General features: G+C 41.9%; 1 protein-coding gene across 6 annotated transcripts in view; it reads left to right on the top strand.

Annotated features, from left to right (window-relative positions):
- SYT1 (synaptotagmin 1) overlaps positions 1 to 15,652 on the top strand; it is a 3,823,670-nt gene that overhangs the window by 3,484,495 nt on the left and 323,523 nt on the right. The gene's annotated exons all lie outside the window — the stretch shown is intronic.

Genomic DNA, 15,652 nt, shown 5'->3' with positions numbered 1-15,652 from the left:
GGTAGGGTTGGGGGGTAGTTTTAAGGATGGGGCTAATTTTAGTTTTTAGGGGCTGGGGTAGGGTGGGGAGTTGGGGTAATTTTTGGTTTTAGGGGTGGGGTGGAGGGTCGCGGTAGGTTTAGGGGGTTAGGCTAGTTTAGGTTTTAGGGGTGGTGGTCACAGTAGTTTTAGGGGGATTGGATAGTTTAGGTTTTAGGGGTGGGGGTCGGGGTAGTTTTAGGTTTTATGGGCGAAGGTGGGGATGGGGTACGTTTAGGTTTTAGGGGCAGGGTAGTGGGGTTGCAGTAGTTGTAGGAGCGGGGTGGGGGTTTGTTTAGGTTTTAGGGGCGGGGTTGTGGTAATTTTAGGGGCAGGGTGGAGGGATTGGGGTGGTTTTAGGGGTGGGTTTGGGGTAATTTTAGGGGTGGGGTAGTGGTGGTTTTCGGTTTCAGAGGCGGGGTGGGAGGTCACAGTAATTTTAGAGGTTTGGGATGGTTTTAGGTTTTAGGGGTGGGGTGGAGGGTCGATATAAGTTTAGGGGCGGGTTGGGGTAGTTTTAGGGGCGGGGTGGGGGTCGGGGTAGTTTTAGGGGTGAGTGTGGGGGGTCAGGGTAGTTTAGGTTTAAGGGGTGAGGGTTGGGGTACTTTTGGGTTTTAGGGGAAGGGTGGGGGGCACACAGTAGTTTTAGGGGTGCAGTGGGGGTTTGTTTAGGTTGTAGGGGATGGGGTGGTGAGTTGTGGTAATTTTAGGGGGGGGGTGGTTTTAGGGGTGGGGTGGGGGTTGCAGTAATTTTAGGGGCGGGTGGTTTTAGGTTTCAGAGGCGAGGGTGGGGGATAGCAGTAATTTTAGGGGGGTTGGAGTGGTTTTCAGTTTTAGGGGGTGGGGTGGAGGGTCGCTGTAATTTTAGGGGTGGGGTTGGGGTGGTTTTAGAGGTGGGTGAGGGGGTCGGGGTAGTTTAGGTTTTAGGGGTGGGAGTTGCAGTAGTTTTAGGGTGGGGTTAGGGGGGTGTCACATGCTGGAACCATGCATGCCATTCCACGCATGCCTTTACCAGGAATGCCTTTACAACAAAAATCGTTGTTAAGACATTCATGGTAAAAGCATTAGTGGTAACAAAGCGGTTGTTGTTCCGACCGCGTTGTTCAAGCATGGGTGATTCCAGCATGCGTTGCTCTGACATATATTCCTCTACAAGTGCTATCCAAGGTCATGGATTGAGCTTACCTCCTGTTCTGAGATCTCAGAGCTATCAAGGACTTCACCAAAGAGAAGAAAATACAGCACATCTGAAAATGGACGCAACGCCTGCAAAATCCGATCTAACGCCTGCCAGACCGATGCAGCGCCTGCCTTGCGGCTGAAAAATCACTGCATCACCTGCCAGATCGATGCAGCGCCTGTTGCCTCTTCTCAACACATTCTGGATTTTCCACGCATCGTCCCTGGGCATCAAAATATCTCTGCATCACAGTGAGAAACCAAGGCTGTGCTCCAGGAAAACGAAGCATCACCTTGCAGCATGGAAAGAGGCAACGCCTTGCCTTTGTCACACTGGAAAAATAGACGTATCACTTTTTGCTTTTCAAAATATCTCCTCCTCTGCTGGGTTATTTTTGATGCATCCCAGGAACTGTGTGTTAAAAGGATACAACCACTGATTCTTAATTATTGAGGCTCATCTATACGTTTAAAAAATGATATCTTAACTTGTGCTTATTTGATTTTTGTTGTTTTGGTCTTATTTTATTCAGATAAATATTGCATTCTAAGTTAAGCTTGCCTGCTCCATGCCAAGTTACCAGAGAGTGAGCACAGGATAATTTAGGTTGTGTTGTCACCTACCTTGACTTGGTCTGTGGTCCCTACTTGAACAGGGTACATACCTCTGCTAACTAGAGACCTAGGACAACCTATTTATCTTAAAGAAACATGGGATGCATTAAAAACAAAATGAAACTTTTATGTTTATTTATCTTTAGAGTAGGCAGTGGTCAATGGGACCACTTACATTCTCAAAGACATTTGAGAATGGGATATTAACTTCTTCAAGGAGGTGGTCGCAAAACATTAATGCATACCACTGTGACCCGGTACTTGGAAAGGGTGCTGTATACAGCCCCTTCCAAATACTGATTTGCAAAACCAAATTGCAGTTCAATAACAAGTTACCAAATTGCAATTTGGCATTGCTACATTACACAATGTTTTTTGTGGTTGCAAACGGCCCCAATTCTGCGAATTGGGCTGTTTGTGACCACCCAAAAATGTTTTGTATATCTGGCCCTAAATATGTTTTTCATTTGTCAGATAGATGTGGGGCACAAGTTTATCTCATAAATAAATCGGGGTGATGTTGTGCACTCATGTGTTTCTTGAAAGGACTGGCAGACAAACTGCAGTAAATTCCAATGCTTTCATCAAAGGTGAACCTTACCACTGCAAAACTGTACACCGGCCGGTAAGGAAGCAGGTTAAGAGAGAAAATTAGTACTATCTGCTATAAACAGTGAGTAGGCTGGTCATATGACAGGTCCTAGTTAAAGTAGCCTCTCGATTGCAACGTGTCAGAGGGAGATTTTGTTCAAGGGGAGAGGCATAAAAAAGGGGTATGGGATCACTTGGCAAAGGAGGAGCACATTTATTTTAGCAGCATGAAGTCAGGAATGGTTGGTATCGGTGCTTTAAATCTCACAGGTGCTGAGTGCCGAACGTCTCCTTGGCCGAGGAAAGTACCAGTACTCATAAGGGAAGCATGCTTGTCGTTGCTGTCGACAAGTGTGCCAGTGCTTGTGTGGCAGTGAAGTTATACTTTGGGGCGCACATTTTTCATCCTTCCATCCTACTACGGGGCCGAAAGAAATTAGAACATCCGGAACCTAGACGTAGCTGCCTAGGGAGTTTGGGACACATTGACCCACAGCCTCACTTTTTCAAACCGTGGCAGGTGGTTTCGCCCTCAGTTTCAAGCTCAGAAATTAGCAATAGAAGAGGATTGTCCCCTCTAGACATCATAATGTTGACGTATGGTCAGCATCCAGGACCCTCATTCATTTGATGCCCACCTTTAAAAGCTTGGTTGCGACTGCACGCATACAGGGTTCTGCCGAGGCTGAACTTAGAGTAAGCAGGTTAGCTCAAAGGATATGTCACGTACTGCTGCAATGAAGATCCTGCAGGGCTTTAGTAAAACCACAGTTGTGGATTTTACTCTGTAGTATTTATGAATATAATATGCAATAGGCGTCTGGTTAAAAGTGCTCATATTGTCTAATGGCCATTGTATTACAATTGCACCTTGGGAGAAAATAATGTCCAGTCATTCAGGTCTCAGTTCAACATTTGTTTTCATTTATGTTTATGAAACTGCAAGTAACTGGTGTTATGGGACTTGAAAAAATTGTGATTTATTAATAGGCTGTATTTATATTTGACCAGATAGTCATTGTGTTTACAGCTATTCTGTTTGTCAGTAGCAGAGTTGATTATTTTGATGGCGCACCGATTTGAAAGCACCATGCACAAACATGGCACACTAGGAAGGTGAAAAGTTTGAATACTGGCAAGGCAGATTTGGTATTTTATCCTTTAATGTTGACAAATAGAGAGGCATTTAACTAATAGCACCTGCTATTTAAGTGTGATTCGAAGAAATATGTGAAAAAAAACCACAAACATATTTATGGCTACCAGGCGGTCTTTATATCTGTTTTGTTAGAAAAAATGGTAAACAAATTCTGTAGCTCTAGAAAACTGAAATAGCATCTTTCTAATGACCTTTTGTTTATTAGGACATTAGCATAGCATATTACTTTATTGCAGCAAGTGATACAGTGCAGAGACCTCAGCAAGGATAGCTTTACTGCTCGTGGTGCCATGGGCAACTTTTATTTTTTTTGCGGTTTCCATGTCCTACTTAATGGATTCCCTCAGTGCCACATAGTGTCCCTCGTTTCTGCATAGCCCCTCTCTGACATACATTAAGGGCCATATTTATGGCTAAGTCACACAGCACAGCAAGTCACCATGCTGCTCTGCGTGACAGGGAAAGGGCGGGAATGCACTGTATTCAAAATAATACAACCCTGTGTCCCTGCGCTGGCTCCGTTTTGACTGCTTAGCATCAATGCAGGCACCCTTGCATGATGTTGCACTGCTCCCTGCGTTGTAAGGATTGTTTTTGTGCAGGAAGGGGCATCTTCCTGCACCAAAACAATCCCTTGAGGCATTTTCCTGTTTCTATGTGTGTTGCAGAATGCAACGCACATAGAAAGAGGAAAAAAAGAGGAGAAATAAAGATATTTCTCTTTGTTACGCCTCACCTGGGAATGCTTAGCATTCTGGCACATTCCCAGGTCTACCACTTCTGGTAAATCTGGGAATACATCAAAATCAATAGATGTTGCCTGGGAGCACCCACGCAACACTAATTAAATGCTTCTCTGGGGTACAGTAACATAACACAGCGATTTGTCCTGTGTTGCTTCACTTCCGATATATGAAGCCACTTAGGGCCACGCAAGGTGGCCTTGTGTGACTTCATAAATCGCATTTTGGGCTTGCGTCACACAATCATCACATTATGTGGTGCAAGAGCAATGCAACCCCAATTATAAATATGCCCCTTCTTTTTTTATAGCGCTACTCCTGTTTCACTCACACTCAGTACCATGATCTGCATGGTATATGTTCTTTGCAGCAGGCACATTAACCATCAGCGCTACTTTATGACGAGTCAAGCCTGCCACTCGACAAAACTTGATCTCTCTCCAGCAGGAGAAATAATCATCAGAGTTATCTTGACATTTTTAATATTGTCTGAAAGCTGCTGGGCATACAAGGAGCTCCGCAGTAGGTTTGAACCCACAGGTTAATTTTAAAGACAGCGCTAACCCCCAACTGAGTGCCAGGAGCAACTCCACTGCTCGCACTGCCCTAAAGCCAGCCCTGGACCTCTTAACACACTGGCTATTGTATTTATTTGCAAAGGAGTGACAAACCAGTTATTTTGATAATCAGTATTTTTATCAGTATAGGTATCTTGATCACACTACCTAGTAGCAACATTAACTTAGTATGACTGGGGCAAATACCTACATAGCCCGTAAACTGAGTACTTAGAGAAAGTAATGTTCACTATGCTTCAGAACAGTCTTAATTTAAATTCGGCAAAGACCAAAGTCATCTTATTTGGCAATGATATCTCTTTCCGGTACCCTTCAAGGTGGCTTCAAGATGTAGGGACCCTTCCAACTCCAGTCAAGAATTTAAAGAACCTAGGTGTTATAGTCGGTGAGAAATTGACCTTTATAGACCAAGTCAATCTGGTCATTTCTTCTTCTTTCTATACTCTTAGGATAATAAATAAAATCACTCAATACATCCCGTATGACTTACAGAAGGCAGTTGTCATGGCCCTGGTCCTATCTAGAATAGATTATTGCAATGGTCTTTATCAGAACTTGCTAAAGAGATCCTTGAATAAACTTCAAACATTGCAAAACGCTGCGGCATGGATGCTCCTGGATATACTTAGGTTTCAATTTGTATCCCAGGCCATAAGCAAGCTACCTTGGCTTCCTGTTAAGCAGCGCATCTCTTTTAAGGCCCTTTACATTGCATACAAAGTTCTTCAAGGGTTGGGCCTTGACTGCCTGAAGGAGAATTTTCAATGGTATCTTCCCAGTTGAACGTTACGCTCTAGCTCATCTAAAAACTTGAAAGTTCTCACTTTAAAACAATCCTCTTGGGGAGGCAGAAGCTTTGTTGTCTGCACTGCCTTAAATAAAACAATCTACCCTTAAATTTGGGATCTGCCACTAATCTGGTATCCTTTAGGAAATCTTTAAAAACCTGTTTATTCATCAGTCAGTAATGACCATCTCCAGTCTTTGTCCAGGTGCAGCACCAACAGGCATTTGTGCACTTTGCTAATTTTCATCATCATCATCATCAAACATCTGGTTTGTTTTACACTTCCAGGCTATTGTGTGCAGTATGTTAAGCGATTATCAGCAGGGTAGTCAGTAGCACCACAAGGGTAATATTAGGATATTGCAATCTGAATGAGATCATCACGCTGAAAGAACCAGTTCTCTGATTGGCATTGCAGGCAGGTGCTACTAAATAAATCCATCCTTTTAAATGCAAGACAGTAGGAATACTGTACAGGTGGCAGAAATCACTCTGTATCATAACACACAGCTGCATATTTTGAAAATTTCAATACCATTAAAAGAGTGTCACTAACTCTGTCCATAGTTCCACTCCTTGATCCACCACAAACTTTACGCCCCAGTTCACGGCTCAATTTGGCGAGTAGCTGCACTTATTTTTTCCAGTTAAAGCACTGATTAACTTATTTACCCCTTTGAAAATGCAACAAGCATTGTCTGGCTGCTTGCTGACTCCAGGCTTTCATGAAGTTACTTGAGTAGTGCGGGTTATTGCCAGAGTACATGTGACAGACTCTCCTTTATTTGCATGGAATTTCAGACAACAGGTCCATGCCTATGTGGGTTAGGTTGGGTGCTAAAGCCAACCACAGTGCACTCTAAATGTAATGCGCATAGCTGAGGATGTGAAGGACTCAAATGAATCACAGTAGCTGTAGCTGAGGTCAAGTATGAAAATACAAGTGATAAGAAGTTATTCACACCACCAGACAACTATGTCCATGGGCCAAATACACGACCCTCACTGCTTGTGACTCGCAATTTGCATTTTCTGCAACTTGCAAATTGCGAGTCACAAACTCTGATGTACAACAGTGTCAGAAACACCTTTTGCGATTCCCAAATTGGTTGCAAGGGACCTGCCTCATAAATATTCATGAGGCAGTTTGCAATTTGCGATCCATCCGGGATGGTGGACTGCTGGGGTCAGTACTGATTTGTAAATGAAGCAGCTTTTTTTTTTTTTAAATGCAATCTGTTTTCCTTAAAGGAAAATGGGATGCATTTCAAACAAAACAAAGAAAACTCTCCTTTTTATTTTTAAGAGGAGGCAGTGGTCCCGGGGCCACTGCCTGCTCTTAAAAAATGCGGGTGCCCCCATTCACAAAGGGAACAAGAGTTGCTTGAAGAAGGGGCCCTCACAAAAAAAGATTTCACTGGCTCCCGGAGGCAGTTTTGAATTTCTAGCAGCGCACTACACTTTTCTGCCTAGTTCCAGTGAGGTACCAAGCTTCTCGGGCAGTTTTCTCCAGCCCCATAGTGCTGATTTCAATGAGGGAGGGTTGTCTTGCTCCTGATGGCCATCTATAGTCACCAGGAGAATTCTCTTCAGGCCTACTGGCCTCTGAATTTGTCTTTCATTGTGGAGTTTAAATGGCACCAGCTCTGGAAGCTTGATCTGTCCTCTGTCTCGGTTCCTGGCACCTGCATTCATCCGAGGACTTCCTCCACAGCCCACTAAAAGAGTATCCAGCCTGCCACACTCCCTAATCCCCATGGCTTCGGCCATCTTGCATATACCTGTGTGTCAGCAGAGATGTCAGTGGCTGACAAGTTCACAAAAGATCCAGAGGCATCCTCCAGGATCCCGGAATCAGGCCCATCCTTTTACTGTCACTCAGAGGGTATGAGGTGGTCAGCGTTACTGACCCTGAAGAAACACCCCAAGTCCCTTTGCCCTAACTAGGTCAAAAGCCTTGCAGTGGAGGCAGTTTGCTACTCCTTCCAGCTGGTTATTCCTCCAGTGGTGGAGCTCCCAGGTCCAGTGAGTTTCCAACTGTTTCTCCCTTGTGTAGAAGGTAGGTAGCTCTGCCCTATCTGAGGGTGCCACATCATCACTCGACTCCTGCCCCATCCCTCCTGCACAACATCCTGAACATTATAAACAAGGCAGCTCAAAGTGGTCTGTGGAAAGACCTTGCCTGTGAGTTTAGCCCTGCCTCAAGAGATACAGCTGCCAAAGCCCATCTCAACAAAACTTCAAAAGGGTATCTCTAACTGTGTTTGGACCTAGAGTTCTAGCTGTCCTCCTTTGTTTCTGTGGGCTCAGGCTTGCCCAGGCCAGGGGCAGTATGGAGAGCTTATTAGCACATGTAGATTTCCACCCCACCCCTTCCGCCCCCGACAACTGAGTCAATCAGTGTCAAATGGCTCTACTGTGTGGGAAGACCTTTGATCCACCTGCTTGCCAGCACAGTGATTACCTTGTCGCAGAAAGGGAGGCAAAGGCCTGGAATCTGATTATGTGTTGAGCCTGATTTGATTCAAATGTCATAAGTAGTTCAGTTATGATGAAAATTACAGAGGATCTGCTCTCTGAATAGGTGTTTACCATATCATTAATTTCTCCTCTGTGTCTTTAGGCTTATGTGGGGTGAATCTGTGCTGTGGTCCAGATTTTGCCCATAATGTGTAAATCAGTAAATCATGCAGACTTTTCAGTAATCATTATTGGTGTACACTATGAATGACAACTCAAATAATAAGGCCTATATCACATCAGCACCAATTGTTGAAGGGTTCTTTATGTAACAGGCTACATGTATGCAAATATCGGGCTGAGCTAGAAGGTCGTCTCTCACGGGTTGGTTGTGCATGGGTGCACATGAATGGGCTCACATGTTTGCATGTAACCAGCCCTGAGCCTCTTACCCTACCTGAGCAGCAGCTGGCCAGATCTTAAAAGGCAGACACTGGTGGTTAGCGCTCTCAGATCATTTCCATGTAATTTGCCATGAGTGAGACTCAGTTAGTGAGACACGCTCACAATAAAAGTCCAAAAGAGTGTGGTCAAAAAGTGAAAACTCCAAGGGGATTAAATACACTGAAGCCTTTACTACTGTCTGGCTTTGTGGGCTACCTGAAGTGCCATAGAACAGAAGGAGGCACTGGGATGGCAGTGGTAGAGCAGAGCATGCAAAACACATTTTGCTGTTTATCCATTTGCCAACTGGCAGACAGATTGGTGTGCTATGTAATTTGCTATATCATTGCAATGTATCTTCCTCAATACTGCCTCATATTCGTCCAATGGAACATACTAAGGGGTTCATTATGAACACGGCAGAAACAACCGCCGTGTTCATGCTGGCAGTCAAAACACTGACCGCCAGCGACCCCGGAACCCCGCCGGCCAGATTATGAACCTTTTTGAGAGCCGGCGGGTAGAAACATTGTTTCCGCCCGCCGGCTCACAGAAAGTCTCGGCCGGGATATTGGCGGCGGCTCAACATGGAGCCGCCGTCAATGCCTCTGTGCGGCAGGTGCAGTTGCACCCGTTGCGCAGATCGGGCAGTGACCTGCGTGATGGGGCTCTGCTCCGGGGCCCCTGCACTGCCCATGCAAAGTGCATGGGCAGTGCAGGGGCCCCCAGGGGTGCCCCGGGGCACCCACTCCGCCAGCCTTTTCCTGGCAGGATATCCTGCCAGGAAAAGGCTGGTGGGATATCCCGCCAGGACAAGGCTGGCGGGAAATGAAACATTATCCGCAGGGTAGCGCCGCTAGCCTGACCGATGGTGTTTCATCCCACCACCAGGCTGCCTGACGGCCGGAGCCTGGTGGTAGGTGACGGCTGCTACTTGCGCCCATCACCATGTTCATTATAGGGCGGTTCGGCCCGCCATGCCGGCTGGCGGCTTCAGCTGCCACTGCCCTCATGGCGGGCCGAACCGCCATGTTCAAAATGAGGTCCTAAATCTGACAGCAACTTTGAGACATGAATATCTTCCTGTAATTCCTATTTCAAGCTGACCCAGTGCAATTTCAACTAGCTTATTTAGAAAGTGAGAGTGAAGTTAGAAAATAAATTCTATTACTAAACCTGTATTTGCTACTATTATTCTAGAAGCTTCTATTTCAGATGGAAATGGAATAACAACGCTCTAAATGAGATAGGTCCTGCTCTCAAAACTGCATTTGCTACTACTGGGGTACATGATACTCTTTATTATAATGCTCACTAATGCCACAAAGCTTAAGTTGCTTGGATCTCTACTGACAAATATGAAGGTATGCTCCAAAAAGGAGCTAATCCCCATCCACCTCGTTCACAAGGGGAAAATAATGATACCCAGCTCTGACAATCCACAATATTTGCATGAACCAACTGATCCTGTACCTGGCCCTTAATTTGCATTGTGTAAAACTGTCCGGATGACCATATTCCATCTTTCCCCTCAAGCTGAGTCTGTTGTAAAGAAGAAAAATGCCCAACCCACGCAATATTGTTACAAATGGCTTAGATTCTCATAACTCCACTTTCCACCACACTCTGTTCAAGCACTTAACATAATTCTATTACCGCTTTTAAGCCTCTTTGAGAATCAAGTTCTCGCACTGTTTTACTTGAGTCACTGGTTGCCCAAATGCAACCAGGGACTCATGATATTGATTATCAAAAACATATTAAGCCTAATAATTGGTCTTCTCCACTGCACCACATGCATGTATCTGTGCTTGTAAATTCCAAAAAAGCACAAACTGAATTAGAATTATTAAAGCAGCCATCAGGTTATTCTAATGCCAGTCTAGGAGAAGCAGGCACAGTGGCAGATACTGGTGCAGCTTTTAATAATGAGTCCATTGATGTCCCGCAGGAAATACCCTCATCTTCAAACATCCCTTTTGAGATCCATGCTTTTTATGAAATGAGACTTGATACCACATCCAAGAAGGCAAGAAAAGAGCACATGAAAAAAACTCCACCAAAGTACAATAAAAAATTGCCCTAGTGAGCATATGCTGGACACTTTGATGTCTGCAAACGTATTATTATGATTGTTAGTAGCAACAATTCTTGTACTCTGTTGTCAACAAATATACAAGGGAAACATCAGAGAAGAAGCTCTGTTCTCTCTTCATATTCACATGCATGTCTAAAGCATCTGATTAGACATAAGATAGTCCATGGGTTGAGTATGGTTTGGATGCTTAAAGACCAAAATAGGCTTCGGAGCCTTCCGATGGTACCATAAATTATGCCAGTTGCTCTTGTCCTGAAATGTTCATGGGGGAGGTTGGCTCCAAAGCTAATTTCACCCAACTGGCATGGAATTTAACAGAGTTGCCATGTTTTCCAAGATACTTCCGTATGTCAAATCACACTCTACTGAATCCCATTCTTCTATTACAGGTGTTTAGATTATTTACTATTAAATTGGTTTCAGTTTGGAAAATAACCTGAGCACTACACTTCGGAATTTGAAATGGTTACATTTTTTCAATTGTTCTTCTCAATTTAGGTCTGGAATAGACTGATCAGATGTGAATATTGAATTCTTATTTACTCCCTCAACTCAAAAAACAATGTCAGGATGCTTCCATATGTTCCACACGGTCAATTATCCAACTCTCACTTAAATTCAATGGCAATATCTTGGAAGATTATTCCACTCTTTCCAATAAATAAAAATCTGGAAGTTATCCTATATGTATTTATTGAATTGGAACTAAATGGCATGTATAATAATAGGGTGATATTTCCGCTATCATTTTGGAAATTTAAATTGTGAAGATAATGCTTTTGATAAGTAAAATTTAGCATGAGTACATTTCATTTGGGTGAAGCTTTGCACAACTATGCTGCTCGATACTGCTACTAGAATCCCTAATTCCTCAGCAAGCCTGTTGTGAAATAGTGTAGTGTCTTTCCTACCAGCTAGAACAATTTGACACTGCTCAATTTTTAGCTCAATATCTAATGTACATGCTACAAGAAACAAGGCTAACATCCCCTCGTCTTGTTGATTACCATATAACTGAATGTGAAGGCTAAACAAGGGGAAAGAGGTTGACTACTTGTAGGGTTACCGGCTGCTCTCTATATATCCATCTGTTGTGGTAACATCTGCTTAGCTATTAGTTCAGATAATTACCTATTTATAGCATTAAACAGTATGAAGATATGTGCAGGCCTACTGAACATCTTATTAGTCATCATTTACATTCGACCTGTAATGGCAAATTTGATATGTGGTTGAAGGGTTTTATTCACTGATAGACTGCCATAGCAAACGTGGTGATTCTGATATCAATGGATTTTAATTGTAGGATAATGGATACACATTCTTTAGATGATAATAGTATCTATATTAATAACAAATGGTCTATCACTCCTCCTGTATATAAATTAACATCCTGAGATTCCAGTTAATACTTGCGCTTACCTTGAGTGTACACAGGGATAGCAACATGACTAATGGTTCTGTACCCACTAAGTACACCCCTCCTCAGAGTAAATGTCCCATATTCTTCACTATTCATTTATTGGCTTTAAAGACTATAATGTGGTTGTTCACTTTAATATATATATAGCCCTCATCATGTAAAAGGAGATTTAAAAAAAAAAAACTGTAACCTAGGAAAACCTGATAATTGTTTAAAGAAGCAATTTGTTAAAAAAGTTATTTCTCATGCATAAAGTGATTCATACGCATAATATTCTAAATTTTGGTTGCTGCTCAAGAAATCTAATATTGTTAATAGAATGCTGAAAACAATTTAGTTATATAAGCCAAGATTTGGGAAAATCATATTGAAAATCATGTTGGACATCTTCATAAGGCATATAAAGCACCTAGGTTTCCGTCCCACAGAAGTGCAATTGCCAAACCTGGTTTTCCATGTAAAACTATGTTGTCTGTTTTCTTCCTCTGAATCAGTTGAATGTAATTGGCCTCAATGGTTGGGCAAACCGCTTCCACTTTTTGTTACTTAATAGTGTGCTGCTTGGTTGTATAACAGAACAATGATGATAAACTTTTTTGAATGACCTAAATATTGTCATTTAAATATCATTTATGCCAATATTGCTCCATTAGGTATATATTTTCAATTTTTAACTTCAAAGGGGTGATAATTTTGTAAATTATATTTAGGATACAATATTTTTGTCAGACGATATTTAGGCCACAGAATTCTGACACCATACCAGGATGTGCTTTCCTCTAAAGTGTTCCATGGTATTTCAAATCTGAGTAATGTACTGTCAGAAAGTTGTGTGATGGAGTAACCCCACCTACATAATAAAATCAATGTTGTTAAGACTCAACCCAGTTCACTGGGAAGCTCTGCTAAATGTTGGTAGCTAATGCACAGTTCCACAGAAAATGATCATAGTTCAAGCAGGACCAAACAACAGTAACATCAAGAATACAACTCTGTTACATTTCTAATCAAATTAAAAAAATCAACAACTTTTGTTAGGCAAAATTATACTAAATGGTTAAAAATAGTGTAAGGAACTGGAGAGGTGGATGTTTATATTTTTACATGAAAAGGGTCAATAAATGTCCCTTGAATCAATGGAAGTGTAAAAAGACATTGCCAGCCTTGTGCATTACCTTTATATGCCCACCAGAGACCACTATTGCACCATATATTCAAGAAAAAGTTACCAACAAACTGTTCACCTCCAAAGAACTGGTAGCTGATGTTCTCTTCCACCTTGGTACATTTAATTTTTATTTAATTTTTCTGTAGGACTCCAGTTACAGCTCTGAGACTGGAACAGATCTATATGCCAGTTAACCCCCTTACATCTATGAGACCCAATTTCTTTAAGGTTTTGCTAGAACTCACTCCTAGCCTCTCCCACATCTATCAGGTATGCAGAAACCGTTTATTTAGTTCCATGTATCTCTCCACCCAGGGCTTACACAATGTCCAGTACAGTCTACTCCCAACAGGGTTGTTGGATCCTCCACACACGATGGCACCTTTCTTCAGGCATTTGTGTCTTCAAGTATGAGGACAGTCAGCTGACCTTTCGAGAGGAGTTCTAGTCCCTGAGTGCAAATGGAGATTAGGTGTGCTTTATGTCCCTTTCAACATTTTCTCAGTCAGGATTCCTCTACTGTTATGTGTTTTCTTCCAGGAATGTTCTGAGACAAAGATGAAATGTCATTATTATTAGCTAAATTAGCCAGTGAATTAAGATTTCTCTAAGCAGGACCACTTTTGGCAGTTTCCCCACTAAAACTCAGCTCTCTTTTCCAAAACTTTTGTTTCACCTGACTGCAAATCTTTCAAAATAGCAGATATTAGTCTCCTCTTAAAAGAGCTGTGAGTCCCCTTCAAGATCAACCAAAATTGAAATAATGAACAATCTACTTTTCCTATCTTTGATTGTTGTCTGAGGAGCTCCTCAGGATGATAGGTTTCTTCCACCTATATTCTTTTTGGGATCTTCAAATGAAAAGGCAGCCTATTGCTGCAATCCTTTGTGAGGTCATTTATTCCTGTCCTTTTCCAAATGGCCCAACCAGATAAGTGGTCGGTGTTTGCACTACAATATTCTTACTAACTTTAGAAAAAGCTTCTTCTGCCAGTCCAGCACTTTAAGACTAATTGAAATGACAAATACAGACACTAGACAAAGCAAGATAAGAGAACTGGCTTAATTATGTTTGCTTTTTGTCAGAACAAAGTATACTTTATACTGCCCAGGGACAGATCACATTAGTAGCATTATGTTGTTTGTTATATGGTGGAAGAAGTAGTTCTTACAGTTTTTTCATATTTCACAATTTCATATGCATGGAATAATGGGACCACTTCGTGCCACTGTATGTATTTAGAAGCATACATTGCTTTTCTTCTCATCTGACATAAATACAGTATAAGCATCACCCATTGATTTTTCCACTACATGACACACCACTTTACTCAGATATGTTACTGCAGTAGTTTAAAACTGCAGCCAGCCAGAACATTATGATGTTACTGTAATCCTACATTTTAGCCATACATATAAGAAGTGTACATTGCAGTCCACGTGTGAAATATATCTTTTATGCCTTGTGTGCATTTCCTGCACCACCTTTCTGTGGCCGTTCTGGACAGTTAAATAGGCCAATTGGATTAATAAAGTGTACCCTTATGCCTTTTAAGGTGCTAGAGAACATGCAATGTAAAAGTAAATGACAGAGTACTGTTAAAGGCCAGTCAATAAAAGGGAAAAACTCTAGAGACTGTATAGGCTAAAATACTTTAGATAATCAAATATCGAAATGGGTAAAAAATGATTCATATAGCGTAAAAGGACAATAAATTATCACAATGAAATAGTCTGTCAGCTGTGCTTTACCCAAAACAGGGAAGTTGATTTGCTAGGTTATTGCATTATGATCTTCAAAATTGGATAAAGGAGTATTATATCCATCCTATTACCCAAACTGGTTTCTGCAAGCAACAGTCCACCATAACCAGTTATTTTGCTTTTAAACATTTGATTTCGTCAGCTTTAAGGAGGAATAGCCCTCCTCGATATTTTGCCTTCATAAGTCTGTAAACAGAATTTGAGAAAGACCTACTCTTTTCTCTACCATAAGAAGTTTTGGGATCCTGGCGGAAGTTCTGAAAGGTATTACTTTACTTTATAATGAAACACATGCTTCCATACAGATAACAACAGTGACTTATTTCTCCTATGAAATACTGACTTCTGGATGAGTTAAGTGAGGTTGAAAAATAGAATATCCCTGATCTGTTTAATGCAAACAATTTTCTGTTTTTGATCTATGTCCAAACTGGGTTACAGAGTTTGATGTAATGATTAAATGACTATTGTAACACAGTTCTTCTCAATATTAAATGGTTAAAAAAGCGATGAGATTTGAGAAATGTGCTTGCTCCTGTTGTAGAGCTATAGGGATACTAGACTAGTCTGGAGATTGTGTCAAATATGATAATTTGGGTCTTACATTGATAATCAATAAATTTGA

The sequence above is a fragment of the Pleurodeles waltl genome, chromosome 4_1 (genome assembly GCF_031143425.1).
Source record: "Pleurodeles waltl isolate 20211129_DDA chromosome 4_1, aPleWal1.hap1.20221129, whole genome shotgun sequence".
In the NCBI taxonomy this organism is placed as follows: domain Eukaryota; kingdom Metazoa; phylum Chordata; class Amphibia; order Caudata; family Salamandridae; genus Pleurodeles; species Pleurodeles waltl.
Note: the sequence above shows the minus strand (reverse complement) of the source record. Positions and strands in the feature narration are given on the sequence as shown.